Consider the following 20,456-nt stretch of genomic DNA (forward strand, 5'->3'; position numbering starts at 1 on the left):
TTGCGCGTGTCCACTGGCATTGCCTAACACACGGATAAGCAAAAGAACAAATCCGAAAATGCCATAATCAAAAGTGTCATTTCCGCTCAAATTTCTTATTCGAACTTTTCGTGTATAGGAGGTATTTTCAGCTACAGAAGAAGGAAGTGAAAAAAAAAGTGTGAGCCCTGTTTATCGTCAAAAGGAAATTACGCCTTGTATCGTAAGCCGTCGTTCCACTTATTCACATTAAAACTCTTGTTCTGTGGATTGCATGAGGCATTTTGAAATATTGCGTCGTTAATATAATTCACTTTTTCGGACTTGTTTCGCTACTATATTAAGTTTATTCTCATAGGAAACATTATTTTTCTGTAGCCGCAAGGCGAAAACCATATGTGTTTCCTAATTAGTTTTTTTTTTTTTTTTTTTTTTTTTTTTTGAGTGTAACTTTTTGATATCGCTTAAAAAAGAATAAATATTAGTATCATGTTGAACTTCCTAATGAAACAAGAGAAGTAACTGATAAGAGAATGAATTGGAAATATTGCTTTCATAAAAGTGCAATTTTAAGAAATGTCTAATTCGTTTATTCGTTTTTTTTTTTTTTTTTTTTTTTTTTTTTAGATCCTTTTCACTATTCCAAACACATATCATTCTTACTTGAAAGAGGCTTTTAAAGCTTTTAAGCGTCTTCGACCTGTATGTAGTGGAATACCATATTTCCTTTCCCTCTTATCTTTTATAACGCCAGGTTCTGAAATTATTCGCGTAATTTTCTCTTTCTTTTATGAGTTCAGAGAATGAGCTCAACTAAATTTTAAATTGGATTCGTCCGCGTAGTGATTATTTTTGCCTTACTTACTAATACAAACCCTCGCAGATTGCCTGCGAAAGTCACGCCATATCTTTCCTTTCTAACTGTTGAACTTTATGCCAGCCTAATATAAGAACCGGGCCCACCAGCGGCCGAGCGGTAAAGACGCTGAACACTGGTAGTTCGGTCCGAGGTTCGAATCCCGCGAACGGGCTGGCTGCATGCGCGTTTTCGTGGTTTTCCCCATGTGTAACGTGTATACGAGCCAGTTTCCCTTAGAAAGTCCTCCACGAAGGCATTCCTCCCTTTAGGCAGATAGCCCTCGTGTGCTTTGCCATAAATAAATAATCCAATCCAATATAAGAACCGACCCGTCACGGAGAAGTGAGCACGAAACTGATATTCAGTCTACGATTTTGCTGAGTCGGCTGTGCATTCACTTTCTCTAATTATTTATGGATGGTTTGAGGCCTTCGGAACAGTAGAGACAACTGTAAGAACAGGCGAAGTTCAAGCTATAGGAAAGTAGAAATGGTATCGTATTGGAAATTGTAATGTTAATATATTATGTATTTTTATTGGAATTTAGTCTCTTTTTAAAAGTTGGTGAGTTGGTTGGTTAATGTGATTACGGCCAAGCGTCGAGGGCTGTCTATTGAGGATGCCTTCGTGGAGGACTTTCTACGGGAAACTGGCTCGTATACGCGTTACACATGGGGAAAACTATGCAGACACCCATGCAGCCAGCCCGTTCGTGGGATTCGAACCTCGGACCGAACTACCATTGTTCAGCGACTTTACTGCTCGGCCGTTGGTGGGCGGCTATATTTAAAGAAATAATGTTAAATAGCTACTTGTAATCTGTCCGTGACTACTTTTCATTTGTTATGTTCTTACTAATCGCGTCTTTCAGAAATTAAATTAAACGGATTTAATTTTTCTGGATTTTCGGATGATAAAATTCGTTAAAATATAAAACACTAAAAAAAAAGGAGGAAAATACGATATATTATACTCGAAAATAATATATTAGTTTTCTTAAATCGATTATTTTATTATTAGTAGTATTATCCTATTTAATTATACTTTTAGTCTATATGGAAGCATTTGTCATGATCTGGAAACTTGTTTACAGCATTATGAAATGCTGTTGCTTGTAATATAAATGAAAATTTCTGAAGAAGGATTATATTTTCCAGATTTTAAAATTAAATCGTCTGATTTGGGCCTTAATTATCACATCGCTGTATTAACAAATTTATCGTTTTTCATATTAACAAATTTATATGAAAAACGTTTAGAAAGAGCATTTCCATATGCAGGGAAGTCTCATTTGGAAATGCTCTCTCTAAAAGTTTTTCATCTTTTTATAAAATGTCTTTTAAGAATTTTGGGTCTGATATACTTGAATGATATCATCATCGTCGCGAAGAGTTTTGAAAAACGTGTAGAAAATCTTTGAACGGTGCTTCAGAAATAGACAGAAACCAATTTAAAGTCGAGTCTTGCTAAACGTAAACTATTCAGGCAGTAAGTGACTTAACATGTCATCTCTGTCGAAGGTAAGAAAAAATGTCAGCAGTTAAAGACTGGAGACTTCCCGAAAATACCCATCAACTGAGAAATTTCCTGGGCCTTTACAGCTATTATAGGAGATTTCTGAAAGAGTTTTCTTCCATCGCAAGACCCTTTCATAAGCTGAGAGAGAGCAAGCAAAAGGTTTTGTGGACAACAAAATGTGAGGATGCATTTAACAACCCGAATAATGCTTTAACGTCTGCTCTAATCTTGACGTATCCTCAGCTCGACAAACCATTTATTCTGGACAGAGATGTGAGCAATTAGAATATCGATGCTGTCCAGGAAATAAATGGTCAAGTACGTATCGTCACGTACTGGAGTTAAATGTCTGTCTAAACCGGAGAGGAATTACTGTGTCATCAGGAAAGAGTTGCTCGCCATAGTTAACGCCGTTGAATATTTCCATCATTATCTTTACAGTAGAAAATTCCTGCTTCGCTCAGATCATACATCGTTGACCTGGCTCTTAAATTTTTAAAATTCCGGGGAGGGGGTTCAAATAGTCAGGTGGATGACAGAGACTCCAGGAATATGACATCACTGTTCATCGTCGAAATGGATCATCACATAGAAACGCCAATGCCCTATCTAGACCCTGTCCAGAAAGATGCCGATACTATTGCAGGGTCGAAGGGGGGAAGTACGAGATGCTTAATCCGGTCGTACGTCAAGTTACGAATTCAACATTGTCTGACCGAGACCCATGGAGTGACGAAGAAGTCAGGAAACACCATTTTGAGGACAGCGACATTAAACCCACAGTGGAATTAATGGTGTCTTCAAACAGGAAACCTACTTGGCAAGACATTTCGATCTATAGTCTTACGACAAAATAGTACTGGGTATCTTGTCTCGGAAGTTCGAATCGGATGATAGAAAGGCTTTCTGATGGCAGCTGATACTTCCAAGATCCCGGATTCCGAACATCCTTAAAGAATTACATAGAAATCCTACAGGAGGCCTCCTCGGAATAACGAAGACTTTCCATAGAGTTCAAGAGCACTTCTGCTGGAGTAATGTAAGGGCTGACGTGCAGAAGTGGTGCCACTCATGCGATGGCTGTGCTGGCCGAAAGACCCGAGGAATAGTTCAAGGAAGAAATTTTGTATCGTTTGCAATTAAAAAACTCTGCAAGCTACTCGACATCAATAAAACCCAAACGACACTTTTATACCCCCAGTCAGACGGCTTGGTAGAAAGGTTAACCGAATCATCCTTAATAACCTCTCACTGGTGGTCTTCAGAAACCAACAGGACTGGCCTATCGCAGTGCCGTTCGTGAGACTAACGACTATTCCACATCCCAAATGCTCTTCGGTCGTGAATCTTCGTCTGCCTAGTGATCTCTTGTTTGGTTGCCCTTCGGATGCGCCTTCAATGCGCCTTGGTCGCCCTTCGGATGCGCAGTGCATCCAAAATCTCCAAACGCGGTTTGAAGTGATGCAGAATTTTGCACGAGAGCAAGTCAACTTGGCACCGGAGATGAAGATCCGATACGACGCAAGAGCTACAGGACATCGATTCAACCGAGGTGACAAGTTATGGTTGTGGAATTCGATTCGATGGAAAGGACTCTCTCCTAAACTACAGCCACGTTGAGATGGTCCTTACACAGTTGTAAACAGGCTGAACAACATCGTAGTTCAGATTCGGAAGTCATCGAATTCTAAGCCAAAGTCTTTCATTAAAACAAGCTATCCCCCCTTACAATGCCATAGTACGTACTCCTCATAGTGTATATAATGAAAATAGTGTACTAAGACCATGGTCGTATTTGTATATGAATTTGTAAATTTACGCATTTGTTTATTGGTTAGCATTTGGTTTGTTTTATGTCATTTATTGAATTATTGTTTTATTATTGTTTTAAGTATGTATTCCTGTCCAGGGATTGTACAGACCGGGACTTGTAGTCCTTGGGAGGGGGCAGTGTTACGGATTTTGTACATAGATAGGTAATTTTAGTAGAATTTTTATAAGTAAAATTTTTGTATATGTTTTGCATAGTGTAGCATGAAAAATCTAGAGAGATGAGCTATGCCGGAAAAGTACCAATACAGGGGCAAGTCTATTTAACATTGAATAAATTGGTGTCTCAGTAATTTGGCGAGATATCGCCAAGCTGGCAACGGTTTTGATAACTAATTTTTCTCACCATAGTGGCGAGAAATTGCCAAAAGTCGACAAACTTGGCGACATTTGGATCATTTTTTGTAGCATTGGAATAGGTATTACAATTGAATAAATGTAATTGATCACTGTATCAGCTGTAACTGTAATTCGACCCTCATATTGCCTTCCAGTAATTTCGAGAAGCAGAAATACAAATATTTCGGCGGCTGGTAAAAACTATATAAGGCCGTGGACAGCATCTGCAGTTGTTGTTATTGTTAGATGTTAGCTCAGCCTGAGTTCCGAGTACTATTTCCGGTTTAGCTTCACTCTTTATGTACGCTTTGCATTGAGTTGTGTTTAACATTCATAGTAGTTTGAAGTACTGATTGTAGTCAGTGATATTGTGAAGAGTCGTACGGCTGCTTTTGTGTGAAAGTTCCAGATCTCTGAAGTGTTTCTTTTGATAAAATAAATTTTATCAATCTATCATCCGAGTTGTATGCATTTAATCCATTACGAACCCGTACGCAACAGTATATAGTTTAGTCTCATAATAGCAAATAAAAAAAATATAGAGAAATTTTAAAATGCATTAGCAGTCAATTTTAACTTGGTTGTGAATTATCTTGATCAGAGAGGTTAATCAAGCCCTTAAGTAATGGTTAGGACTTGCTTTCATTGTTTTTAGCCCAAAAGGGCATTAGCCCATAAGGGCTATTAGTCTATAAACGGCACTTTGCGTTGGTTCACTATAAATGACCGTTTCACATATCGGATTGGGGGCCACCAATACAAGTATAATCGCTCTGTATTATATTTAAAGAAATTAAATAATAAAAAATCTGCATGATTGTATGTGTGTTCTCGCATTGTGCTGCGCCCGTATATGGGCACCTGGAAGTCCGAATTTGTTTTATTGTGTATTTCATTGTTTGTAAAACTTAACGAAACAAACTCAACGATTTCAAAGCGAAAAGTGGCAACATTGTACACACACCAAAGGAAAAAAAAAAAAAATCTCCAGCGCGAGAGACTGACTACCGGAAATTCTAATCATATGATGTTTTAAAATATTTTTAACTCAAAGGAGCATTAGCCCAAATGCTTTGGAAACGTGTATGTATGTATGTATAAATAAGAAAAACTTTTCTTTGGGTGTAATATAAAATCTGAAAGCTTTCAATTTTTTTTTTTTTTTTTTTTTTTTTTTTTTTTTTTTTGTTGTTGTTGTTGTTATTTAATTTTTTAAAAAATATTCTCTGAAATATCAAGATTTTTGTTTGGTGAGCAAGATGTTTGTAAGCATGACAGAATGTTTAATGACTAATTTCTCTCGATGCACATTTCCTGTTTTTAAGAGCTTTTGATAAGGTGTTTTCCCACTTAACATATCGCTAGTATTCTTAATTTTAATGAAGAGCGCAAACATTTGTCACTAACAGAATAAATTTGAGTTTATCGAGATTCAGCAAACATTCATTAATCTAAACAGTAATTATTAGTTGAAAAATGAACTGTTTAGTTGAAAAATCTTCCTTTTATATAGTTAACTGATATTATCATATTTAAGAGCTTATATATGTTCTATTTTTCCTCTGCTGCAGTGCTTTTGAATTAATGTAAGGATGCTTAAACACAGAAGCAGAAAGTTATCATCATGAAAGGAGTTTTTCATGATCGATACATTTCTTCTGTCTGTATGAAAAAATAATAGGGTAATTAATTGAAGCATAAAATGTGATAGCTGTGCAAGAAACCCGTATAAATATTTGTAATTTCCATTGTATTTAGAAGTTAGTTTTATTAGTCTATAAATTTCTTGGCTTAAAAGACGGAGTTCGTTGAGAACGAGCAGTTACTGTATTTACTGCACTTTTACGCTAGGAATACAATGAGAGATTGTGCTGAAACATCGGTTTGGTGACATTCACCTTGAGCATTTACTGAAAAAACATCAGAGATATTAATACTATAACTGGTATGTCAACTTGCAATTTGAAAGGCAGGAAAAATTCGTATTCAAATAGGGCGGCAATTTTTGCAATGTAATTTCAGATATTACTGTAAGAAGTGATACATTATTACAGTCCTCCTCCCCCAGATAAGCTTCGTGTTCCAAACAAAGGAATTTCTCGCATGCACACAGTAGTTTACGAAAAAGAAAATTGTTTATAAGTCAATATTCATATTTCTTAACGTTCTAGTTTCTCGACTTATAAATTACTAGTATAAAGTACTTTTCATTTCAATACCTATAAAAGAGAGAAACTGTTTAATGTTGGTTCATCAAATTTAAACGTAAAAGTGTATTTCGGTTCAACTTCTATGCATTACAGATTTATTTGAGGTTGACCTCATTGATTGGGGATACACTGTCGATTACTTAACACAAGCATACAGCAAATAAATAAAGGTTTTAGAGATGAAATCCGTCTTACAATAAAATATTTTTTTCGAATTCCGTCTATACTGCGGTTTTCCCACGGTAACGCAAATGCAAGCGAGTTTTCTTAGAAAGTGTTCAACGACTTCTCAACCCTTCGTTATATTAGTATACTTTTTCACAATCCAATAAATACAAATTCCGTTCATGGTCGAATCCATTTCTGTGGAATCCATTTATATGGATTTGGCTTAGAATAAACTTAGGATTATATTTATTCTTTATGCTGAATATTTAATTATGATGTCCTATGATTTTTGGAAATGAATTTTTTTAAAGCGTCCAAACAAATTTTGGAAGCTTTAATAACAGTTTTTCAGTAATCTGAGAAATCATGGATTGTGAAATTAGAAAAATACGAAATGCTATATATAAATCTAATATATAGCATTGCTCTAATATAGGTATTTTGACACAAAATCGGACTTTTTTCTGAAATGACATGCCAAAGTTTTTCCATATTGCGGTTCTAGAACTCAAATTATGCTAAATATAAAATTTTTGTAAAATATGGTGTGAAATTTATGGAGAAATTAAAAAAATTATCTTGGCCCATTTTTTTTTCAGTTGGCGCCAAGAATAATTCACTTGGCGAACTTCTTAATTTATAGCAACCTGTTTTTCTGCCCTTCTTACTTCCTTATACGAAGTAAAAAGGAAGTATTGTAATCGCGAAAAGTTTCAGGCAGCATATTTCAACGAAAATATGCATTTTGACCGCTGTCGAATGCAATTTAACGATGTTTTTGCGTGATATCTGTACGTAAGGACAGAATAAAATACTCTTTTCCTTCAAAAAAATTATAAAACTGCTTTAAAATTAATTCTGAAAAGAATTTTTCCGTGGCGTCTGTACGAACGTATGTACGTACGTGCGTACGTACGTATCTCACATAACTCAAAAACGAGTAGCCTCAGAACGTTGAAATTTTGTATATAGGACTGCTATAACATGTAGATGTGCACCTCGTATTTTGGTTGCAATCGGCCACACCAAACGTATATAAATATATTTATATACGAGGGTTGGAACTTTAATAGTGGCAACACAGCTGAAAAAACGCTATGCAACAAAACCAAAGAATATCGCGTATACCACAGGTGAACCACATACTTACCTCTCAGCAAAAAGACTCGTCCTGCCTACGTCACGCGCATGCGGAGTGACGCGAAGAACGAATCCTTGTATTAGCTCGCGGTCTAAAGTAAGTGCTGTCAGGATGTTTTCAAAACAAGAACAACGATGTTGGATAAAAATTGAATGTGCCAGAGGTCGTACAGCACGACAGTGTCATCAAGGGCTTCAAGAGGCTTGCGGGGAATCTGCATTGCCTTACAGAACCGTAGCAAGATGGGTGAAAGCATTTAGTGAAGGACGCCAAAACATGGCAGACATGCTGCGGCCAGGTCGACCGAGTGTCAGCGATGCAGAACTGCAAGCTGTTGCCGTACTAATGGACAGTGATCGCCGCCAAACGATTCGTCAGCTGGCCGGACAAACAGGATTAGCGCATACGACTGTGCTGCACATTCTGAAGGAACGCCTGTCCATGAGAAAAATTGCTTCACGATGGGTTCCACATCAATTGACGGAAATGCAGAAATGGCTACGATACGATGCTGCCCGAACCCACCTGGTGTTGTGTAATTTGAAGAAAAAGGCTAGAGGGCGCTGTTGCTCGCTTAGTTGTAAGAGAATAAAGTTTGTTCATGTTGAAGGCGGCGGCCTAAGAATACGCTCTGTATATAGTAATTAAAATATTGTTTAAAATGTAAAAGTGTTAAAATTAGTAAACCCACTGAACCACCATCATCTGATTTGGAGATGCACAAAATTATTAGATGGTGCATCGGCGTAAGGAATTAAGGCTTTGTGAAGATTTTAGGTGTTCGATCCAAGTGTTTCGATTTCAATGGATATTTCATATTCAAGTGACAATGGAATTCCAAATAAAGGTAGGGAAATCTTAAATTAATTATTTAGTGATTATTTGTAGTACATTAGTAAGTATTTATTATTGCTGTCGTGGGTGTATTTAAATTAAATAAAATGGAAGAAAAGTTAGATTGAAACGTAAACGTTCCACATTGAGATCGTCTGTTACTAGGTTAATTAAAGTGATTGAAGATAAATTAAAAATTGAAGGAGAGGAAAATTCGATTAAAGAATTACGAGAATTGTTTGAATTATTAACCGAAAAGAAAAATAATTTAAGAACGCTTGATGATGAAATACAAGAGTTAATTGATGTTAACTTAATTGAAGAAGATTATAGTATAAGCGAAGAATACAGTGACAAATGTATAATTGCTTGTAGTCAAATTAAGCAGTTTCTAGGTGCGGTTACCGCAGTACCGCCAGCGAGGAATCCCCTAAGTTCTGATTTAAACCAGTCTAGTGGTAATGGTATTTTGCATGTAAGTTTCAGTTCTAGTGGGAATAGTGCGCTGAAATTACCAAAATTAATGATTGATAAATTTTGGGGAGACCCCAAACAATGGAATGAATTTTGGAATAGTTTCGAAAATTCGATACATAAAAACGAAACGCTTTCAAAAATACAAAATTTTGTATACTTAAAAACATTCTTAACGGGACAAGCTTCGAATGTTGTGTCAGGCTTTGAGTTAACGGAAAGTAATTATGATAGTTGTGTAGCATTACTAAAGGACAGATATGGTCGAAAAGACCTGATCATTAATTCATTCATGAATAAAATTCTCAATTTAGAAGCTGTTAAAAATTCTGCTAACGTAAAGGCTTTACGTAAATTATATGACGAATTAGAAGTTTCGATTCGTAATTTGGAAACTTTAGAAGTAACTTCTGGCTCATATGGACATTTATTAATTCCAATATTATTAAAATTAATTCCGGACGATTTAGTTTTGGAATTTAATCGGCAAAGACGATCGAAAGATAAAGTTGAAGTTTCGGAATTAACACAATTTATTAAAACGGAAATAGAATGCAGGGAAGCTTCAAATCTAGTATTAAGCGAAAGGAAAAATCCTGTGCCTCCGCGAGTCGATCAATCAAAATATGAAACTAGAAAATATGTAAAAAATACACCCACGGCTGCATTTCATACTGCAGTTAACCGAAAATGCATCTTTTGTGATAATTTGCACGAGTCATTTAAATGCGAAGTGAATGTTTCTGATAAATTAAAGAAACTAAGATCCGAAAACCGCTGCTTTTCTTGTTTTAAAAAATTCCATACTTCAAAAAGGTGCAGAAATAAAACTAAATGTAATAAATGTGGCGGTATGTATCACAATGAATCGATTTGTACTAATAAATCCCTTGTAAACAAAAAGTTGGAACAAGGTTATTCCAAAAATGAAACTGAATCTCTGACTTTGAATTCTGAGGAAAGAAATAAAGTTCAAAACTTAAAATTGATTGCTTCTGTTCCTCAATGTGATAATAATAATGACTGTAATGCCAGGGAAATATTATTACAAACTTGTACAGTTTATGCTTGTTCTAAGTATAAATCAAAATTAACTAGATTAATTCTTGATCAAGGCAGTCACAGATCCTTTATAACGAAAAAAATTGGCCGACCATTTAAAACTTACTCCAATCCGTTATGAAAGACTTTCTGTTTATTCATTTGGTGCGACGAAGGCAATGAATCATTCCTATCCGGTCGTTGAGATCGAAATTCAGAATTGGAAACAAAATAATAAAATAAAAATTGAATGTTTGATCTCGGATGTTATTTCCTCGGCGTCCATCAGTGTGCCTAGTAAACAAATTGCAGACTTCATGGAGCATATGGGGTTGCAGATCGCCGATTGCGCAAGAAAAAATAACATAGATGTTGAGATATTAATTGGAGGGGATGAATTCTGGAATGTAGTTTATTCTGAAAGAATTAAAATATCTGAAGGGTTGCACGCAGTCAGTTCTGTGTTTGGTTGGGTTGCCGCAGAAATCGAGAAAAATAAAACAAACAAAAATTGTTCTGAAAATTTAGCGGTAATGACAAACACTGTTGTGTTGAAAGATTTAAAAGGTTTTTGGGAATTAGAACATATGGGAATTAATGATTCTGATGATTATTCCGATATTGACTGCGAAATAGTAGACCAGTTTGAAAGAAATTTGCAGTTTAAAAACGGAAGATATGAGGCAAATTTAATCTGGAAATACAGTCCGAATAATCTAGGAAATAATTTTGAGGTAGCTAAGAAACGATTCGCAAACCTTCACAATAAACTAAGTAAAACTCCGGAGATTTTTCAGGAATATAAAAATATAATTGAGAACCAGATATTAGAAGGAATTGTGGAGGAATGTCCAAATAATGATACAAATTTGGGATATTTTATGCCTCACCGAGCAGTGATACGACCTAGTGAAACTACTAAGGTAAGAATTGTGTACGATGCTAGCTCAAGGACAGAGGACACGAATTCGTTAAATGACTGCCTTGAATCGGGACCTAATCTAAATCCAAATATACTAGACATTATGTTAAATTTTCGTAAGTTTAAGATAGCGTTTTGTGAAGACGTTGAAAAAGTCTTTTTGATGATAGGAATTGCTGAAGGTGATAGAAAGTTTCTAAAATTTCTTTGGTTTAATGAAAATAATGACTCCTTTAAGATTATGCAAATGTGTCGCGTAGCTTTCGGCTTGACTATATCTCCTTTCATTTTGGCCGCCACTATAAAATATCACATTCGAAAATATAAAGATAAAATGCCGGACAGTTTCCAAATGTTAAATTCTTCTGTCTATGTCGATGACCTATATTTTGGAGCAGGAACGGTTGAAGATGCATATCGGTTATCTGTAGATGCGGTTAATGTATTTAAGGATGCTGGGATGAATTTCAGAAAATTAAGAACTAATTCTAAAGCATTAAACGATTTATGGGTCTCAGATGGGATTAAGGAATCAGACAACAAATTAACTAGTGAATCGAATTTCTTAGGCATGATTTGGAATTCCATTGAAGACAATATAAAGTTAAATTTAAAAAATTTAATTGACTTTTCTACTGGAAACGATTTTGCTACAAAAAGGAAACTTTTGCAAAGCATCGCCCAAATATACGATCCATTTGGATTTATTGCACCCTTTGTTATTCGGGCGAAAATAATTATGCAAGAAATCTGGTGTTCCGGTTCTGACTGGGATGAGGTCCTTCCTGCAAAGATTAAGGACAAATTCAACATTTGGCGGGAGGAACTTAATGATTTAACTGAAATATCGATACAGCGAAATTTCTTTGATGATGATCCAATGAATATAAGCCTTCACCTATTTTCGGACGCTAGTCCTAAAGCATATGGGGCCATCGCATATTTCAGATATTGTACGAGTGATTCTAAAATTAAAACTTCCTTTATCATGTCAAAATGCAGGGTTGCACCTTTAAGAGCAATCACTCTTCCTCGTTTAGAGTTAATGGCAGCATTCGTAGCTGCTCGAATGTATAAATATTTGAAAAAATTGTTTGGTGATTTAATTGAGGATGTTTATTTTTGGAGTGATTCCGAAATCGCCATTACTTGGATTAAAGGTTCGCCAAATAATTGGAAACCATTTATCGCCAATCGTGTTACAGAAATACAGAGTATATGCAACAAAAAATTGTGGAACCACTGCGAAGGAAAACAAAATCCTTCCGATTTACTAACTCGAGGAATTAGTGCTCAGTCACTAATTAAGAATGATCTGTGGTGGCATGGGCCACACTGGTTACGTTTTCCTACTGAAAGTTTTCCGCAACAAAAGAAATTACAACCAAATTCAGAATCGTTGGAGTTAAGAAAAAGTATTATTTTGACTGCACCTGTAATTAACAATGAATCCCCAATTTTGCATATAGAAAAATTCAGTTCTTTAGGAAAATTACTTCGAATTACTGCCTATGTATTTAGATTTATTGGGAGGCTTCGGAAAAGGTCTACAGGGAATGGACCTTTAAGTGCTTTTGAGATTAAAGCAGCTGAACATTATTGGGTAAAAATTACGCAACGAGAATCGTATCAAGCGGAAATAATTAAGTTATCAAATAAAAAATCAATTCTCGATTCTTCCATCTACTCCCTTAATCCAAGGCTTGATGAGGAGGGAATTCTTCGGTTGAAAGGTCGCATTCAATTTGCAGACTGTCACGAGAATTAATAACATCCTATTCTATTACCCTCAAAATGCAAGTTTACCGAGTTGATCATCATGGACTCGCATGAAAGGGTATTCCATGCTGGAGTTAATTCGACACTAACTCAGATCAGAGACAAATATTGGATCATTAAGGGAAGACAGCGTGTTAAGACTATCATCAGCAAATGTGTGATATGCAAACGATATAGTGCTCGTCCTGGGGTACAGGATATCGCTCCACTTCCTCCAGACAGAATCCAAGAGGCGCCTTCATTTGCTGCGACCGGGTTGGACTTCGCCGTTCCATTTTTTATGAAAGACAGGCAAGGTAAAGTTTACATGCTGTTGTTAACATGTGCGGTCACTCGTGCCTTACATATAGAGATAGTAACTGATCTCAGCACTGAAAGTTTTTTGCTAGCTTTCCGAAGATTTTTAGCTCGCCGAGGACTGTGTACCACCGTGTACTCCGATAATGCCAAGACTTTAAAAGAGCTGATAAAGAACTAAAACATATTTTTAAAACTTTGAGTGACTCATCTGTGAAAGAATTATTTTCTGCTACAGGCATAAATTGGAAATTTATTACTGAGAGGGGTCCATGGTGGGGAGGGTTTTGGGAGCGTATGGTACGAACCATAAAATCCAGCTTATGCAAAATTATTGGTCGAGCATCCCTTACTGTGAAAGAGCTTGAAATCCAGGCAATGATTAATTGTAGACCAATTACCTACGTGTTTACCGATCCCAATGAACCTTCTACACTAACGCCCTCTCAATTTTGGTTGGTAGACGATTACTATCTCTGCCCTGCTAATCAATTAACATCCCAGAAATCTCTGGACAATAGGGCAAATTTTGGAATTAATGCCAGGCAGAGATGGTGAAATAAGATCTTGCATAATTAAAACATCTACTGGTACCTTAAAAAGGCCTATACAATTGTTATATAATATGGAACTTAACTAATGTTTGTATTTTGTATTTTTAGGTTTGATTCTCCTGACCTTGCTGATAGGTATCGTTTAATGTTTTGTAAAATTTTATGTGCTTATAATTATGTATGCATGTTTGTTATATTTAACCATTTCTCCAGGATTATTGTCGAAATATTAATTGTATATTCTAGAATATATTATTGAAAGATGAACTCTCCACCGAGTTCAGGTGGGGAGTGTTGTGTAATTTGAAGAAAAAGGCTAGAGGGCGCTGTTGCTCGCTTAGTTGTAAGAGAATAAAGTTTGTTCATGTTGAAGGCGGCGGCCTAAGAATACGCTCTGTATATAGTAATTAAAATATTGTTTAAAATGTAAAAGTGTTAAAATTAGTAAACCCACTGAACCACCATCATCTGATTTGGAGATGCACAAAATTATTATACCTGGAGTGCTATGAGCGCGAAGGAGATGCTTTTTTACGCCGTATCATTACGCTGGATGAGACTTGGGCCCGATCGTACCAGCCAGAACTGAAACGCCAATCAAACGAATGGCGTCATCACGGGTCACCACGACGTTCGAAATTTCGTCAGAACCCCAGCAATGTGAAAGTTATGGTGATTCTCGTGTACGACTGTGATGGTGTCATCCTAATGCATACCGTTCCCCCACAGCAGACCATCACTGCGCAGTATTACTGCTCATTTTTGGAGCACAATCTGCGACCAGCTTTGAGAAAAAAACGGCGACTCTTTCTGCAGAACGCTCCTCTCATTTTGCATGACAATGCTCGGCCGCATGCAGCGCAAGCTGTGACTGATTTGATCAAGCCATGGGGGCTGGGAAGTGCTTTACCACCCACCATACTCCCCAGATCTAAGCCCTTGTGACTATGACTTAATTCCTAAGATGAAGGAACCACTTCGTGGCACTCGCTCCCAAACTGTTCCTGAGATTCTTGCGGCAGTAAACCGGTCCATCCAAACTATCAACAAAACAGGCGCTGCTACAGGTATTCTGCGACTTCCACATCGTTGGAAATGGGTTGTACACAATACTGGCGACTATATTGAAGGACTGTAAAACATGATGACATAAATCACTTTTGTATTCCTTGTAAATAAATAGTTGCCACTATTAAAGTTCCAACCCTCGTATATATCCACTTTGTTACCCGGCTCAGTGATCTCAGTTTCTTTACTCTTATATGTTTGTAAATTGTACATTTTTTTGCTTTAAAAATGATTGTATTATGTTGTTTTTATCTTCCGGTTAAGGTTTTTATGCCTTTAGTAAATCTGTATGCAATATTTTTAGAATTATCAACAATTTTAAAGTTGTCTAAGTGCCGCTAAGCCTTTTTTTTTATGGCGGCCATTGATGTTTACATTTGAAACAGGAGACTAGTGAATTTGTTGTCAATCTAGAGAAACTTAGATTCGCAACAACAAAGATAACGCATTCATTTATTATTGCCAATTAAATCATGCTTAATTCTTTCTGGAATTTTTTCGAGGAAATAAGTGTTTAAGATTTACTTCGTAACTTTTAATAGAGATATTTTGAGTTTTTATGTATTTTTGCCTTCTCGCGAAGTGAGAACTGAATTAATTAAATGAGAAATACTCAATCGTCTGTGAAAAACTGTTTCTTTTTTGTTTTGTTTGCTTAATTTCTTTTATACATCATTCTAGCTTTATTATAGTATTTGAATAGAACATGTGGCAACGATTAGATAATTCTATTCTTTAAATGATATAAATTTTGTGCATTATGAGTTATAATATGAACGAAATATATAAGTTAACTGTTATATAATTATTGGTTTATATGACAGTTAACTTAGTTTCCGTTATATAATTATTATATATGTTAACTGTTATATAATTATTAATACTGTTAAATGAATCTAGCGCCAGAGTGTCGCTATGGTAAACAAATACTAGAGAGAATTTTAAAGAATGCATTTATTCTATTGTGGTTTATGCGCTTTCGGCGAAGTAGATTTAATTCAATCCAATAAGTTTAAATGAAATGCAAGAAAAAATGTGTATAATTTAATATTCCGTACAAGGAAGTCATGTGGTGTACACATCAGATTTTTTCAATTGTAGACGTGCGGAAAAATACTCATCGTTCATGCTTTCAAATAATTTTAACAAAGTGCGTACACCACATTTGGCGTTATTATCATTTATAACAAATATGCCAGATTTTAAAACGCGTCAGTATGTAAATTCACATATATCCTAGGGAATTTTGAATAAAAACTCGTAATTTTTTGCTGGTATGCTTAGAAATACATCTGCTTTAAGGTGATGGTAAAAATTTTATAGGTTATAATTAAATTTTTTTTTGAAAAATTTATAAACATTATTTTAAAATATAAATTTTAAAAATAAATCATAAGAAACGGGTGAATTTTATTTGGGATGAACCCAAATTTAAAAATGTGAAAGGAAGAATCAAATAAATTTAGTAAAAGAAGAGATAGATAATTATATACAACATTCAATTAACATGCAGGAGCTAAAATTTTGAGAGCTAATTTTTTAAAAACTACTCGTGCGAATTTAACAAAACTCGGCAGTTTGGCATAATTTGAGTCATAGAGTCGAAGTATGGAAAACAAGTAATACGTTATTTCAGAAAAAGGTCTGATTTTGTGTCAAAATACGTATATTAGATCAATGCTACATGGAAATCTAATACATATCATTAAGTTGCGATTTCGAGACATGAAAAACACAAGTTGAATTTCGTCAATCGGCCCAGTAGATCGGGAGATATAGAACTGTTCCATTTTCTTGGGGGCAGTGTACTTCCTGTATACTTTCAAGTATTTAGACGTATGCTTCCATATATACAAATAATGTTTATGAAAATAACAATAACACAAGTAATTTATACAAATAATTTTATGAAAATAATTTCAGCACTGGAGGTGTATGGTTTCTGCAAGGATTAAAAAAAAAAAAAAAAAAAAAAATAGTCGTTTTATATGGTCTTGTAGACGGGGGAGGAACCAATTAATAAAATGTGTATTATGCTTTAATAAGCAAATACAAAAATTTCCTGTAAATGATATTCAAATTGTTTTGAAAGGATTTCCTTTTACTAATTTTGACATGCTAAATAAAACTATAGCAGGTACCGTTGTTGTTAGCTTTAATTTGATTATCCGTGGTAGTGCGCTTCAAAGGATTGATGTAGCTACGGAATGCAATTGATGTCTTTAATTATAATTTATGTTATAAATAGTACAAATATAATGAATATTATTATCTATTCTCATTTATTGTCTAATTTTACTGAAAACAGCTTTAAACCATGTTAAATATTTATTGATTATATTCGGAGCGAACCTCTCCGCAATTTTCATCCATTAGGAAGTGAAATGAACTGGGGACTGAAATAAACCAGACAGAAGTACAGTCACTAGCGAACGGAAGCAGAAATGAGTACTGTTTACCGTATTGTAATTAATCTCTATCTATCATTTAAATTCCTTTGTAAATAGAAATAAAATATGTTGTTCTGTTAAGAACGCTTCCTGTTATTGCCTGAATGAGTGCCTTCTGTTGTTCGAGTATCTACGAAGTGTCCTTTATTAGCGGCCCATCATAAATAAAAGTAAAGAAAAGTTTTATCTTTCGATATTGTTACTGATTTTCTAAAATTTAATTGGCGCCTCCATGTGGGTGCTTGGGAGATTTATTTATTACATTATTATATGATTGTATGATCATTTATTAACTCTAATAAAGGAGGGTCTAAAGAAATAACGTACTCCTTTACGATGTGTCTTAAAGGAGTACGTTAAGAATATTTAATAAATTGTAAGTTTTTTTTTTTGGAAAACAAGATGTGATATAGAAAAAATCGAAATCCTGATGACGCAATTAGGAGAAAAATGGTAGAAAAAGAAATTATAAATTTGTCTGATGACTCCAAATGTCAAAGTGATTTTGATAGAGAAAACTAGAGAAGTACAATATACTGTAAAAAATATTTATGGATAAGAGTTAAGGTATGAAAAATAATGGGCAGTATTTATTCGGGAAATAGCAGTATTCTTAATGCCTCAAATGAAGCTTAAATTGCTTAACATTGAATTAAAAAATTCAGTGATGATGTTAAGGAATGACTGGGTTTCTGGGGTCAATTTAAGAAAATTACTATGATCCAGATATTCCACCTGAAGATACAATGCAATATTTATTTCAACACACTGTTGAAGGGTCGCAAGCAAGAGATATCGTTAATTCTTTCCCTCCCATTCGTCAAGTAACTGAATGTCTTAAAGCTCGAATCGGTAAATACACTGCCCTCCAAAAGTTAAAGAACAGCAATTTTTTTTTTTTTTTTTTTTTTTTTTGTGTGTGTGTGTGTGTGTGTGTGTGTGTGTGTGTGTGTGGCTAATTTGAAAATGAAGCAACATAGAAACAAGAAATTTACAGGACATGTGTATAATCAACCACCATAATTTCTAGAATAATTAAGAAAAATAAAAATTTTATTGTTTATATTAATCGTTACCAATTTGTTAACCATGCGACAAGCAAATAAACTTTTTATTGACTACTCTTTTTTGGGGAACCAAAGGGTTGAGAGTGGTGCATCTAACACTTCGTACTACGTATTTATGCGAAGCGGCATTATCAACATTAATATTTATAAAATCAAAAAATCGGTCAACTGTGCAAAATGTTGGAGAAACTCTACGTCCTGCAGTATCAAATATTTACCTAGATTTAAAGCTTCGTGTAAAATTAAAAAAGTGCAGGCAATTTATTAGCAACAAGCACTCTTTGTCTGTAAGAGTCGTGTATATATATGAAATGTAATTTCTCATACATTATTTGTTTTGTGCAGCCGGGGCAACAGGAATGAGACAAATTTTGGAATATAAAGTGGTAGGTTTATTTGAGCATCCATCTCACAAGCGTTGTTTTTTGTACCTTGAGCAGAAGCCCTATTTATACATATGTGTGCGTCACGAGGCTCATCCAATCAGCGATATTAATTGAAATCACGAGGTGACGCTATCTTCTCATCAGGAGCGTTCTTAAGGACTTAAGGATGTAATATGACAGATTTATGAGTTTGGCGATTTGGCGGGCGCCAACAGGTTAATATATTTTATACTAAAGAAAGGATTTCGCCAAAATTTAGGAACAGGGATGCAATTTAGGTAGAGAATCGCCAACACATTATTAAGCAATATTATTAGAATTTAATATAATCAATTGATTTAAAAATATCATTACATATATATATAGGACTCTTAGAATCCAAAGTAAATTTTGACTCCCAAATTTTTTTTCGAATAAATTTTATATATAATATTTTTTCGAATATATATATATATATATATATATAAAGGCACTAGCAAATATATATATATATATATACCTTTCTGCCCAGGATAACGGTAAATCATTTATTGCATAACTGATCCCATAAATGCTAAAACGGGAAATTCTTATTCATCCACCTCAGAGCCCAGATATTGTGCCCTCTAACTATAATCTATTTATGCCACTGCACCATTTTCTTTTTTGAGAAAACGTTCACACATTAAGCAGGAGGTTTGAAATGTAACAAAGAACGTCTAATGGCAAAACTGAAAGAATTTTTAACAAGAGATTGAAAAGTTGCCCGAAAGACGGGCAGAAATCATAATAAATGATGGATACTAATCAGTAGCTAAATTTATGAAATACTTTTTTACCCCAACCGAATTGTCTGTCTCAAATCCTGCATTAGCCTCCGATCGTTTATTTAAAGCAGATATATGGCAGTTTATTTTCCATGTCATAACATAATTTGTACATTTTTGATACCATCGACTAGACTTGAAACGTTATATCACAGAAACAGCACAAACAGTTTCGTTCGATTAAAGGCACTAGCAAATGCCAAACATCAGAGACAAAAGGATAAATTTCTACTTATTTCTCTATTCCATTCCTTCTCAAATATTTGTTTATCAGCTGCGAAATTTCACAGTAACCTATTAATGACCATTTGCCTTCATTTCCTACTTCCTGTTTTTATCCTAATATTTTCACACATTTTGTAGATATACGTTTCCCTTTCCGATACGGAAATCTCAGATCTGTAGATCTGTGATCAAGAATACAAGTTTCACTTAAGAAAATACTGTTTCTGAGCTCGAAAGTAACATTTTTTACAACTATTTGTTTGGTTGCTTGATTAGAGCAAAGAACATAAGGATTATCTGCCGATGAGGAGAGACCTTTGTGGAGATACTTATATTATATTTCATATAACACATGAGAAAAATATAGAAAAATATAAAAAAGCAGTATAGCGAGACCATTCGCCGGAAGTTTTATTTTCGAATTCATGCCTTTGTAGTCCACAGTTATTTCTGTCAGTTATTTTATGTCCAATCACACCAAACAATGGATGGCAAAGTTTAATATTTTT

The sequence above is a fragment of the Stegodyphus dumicola genome, chromosome 2, assembly GCF_044657685.1.
Source record: "Stegodyphus dumicola isolate Sdum_Otavi_A_Nest chromosome 2, ASM4465768v1".
NCBI classification, from domain to species: Eukaryota; Metazoa; Arthropoda; class Arachnida; order Araneae; family Eresidae; genus Stegodyphus; species Stegodyphus dumicola.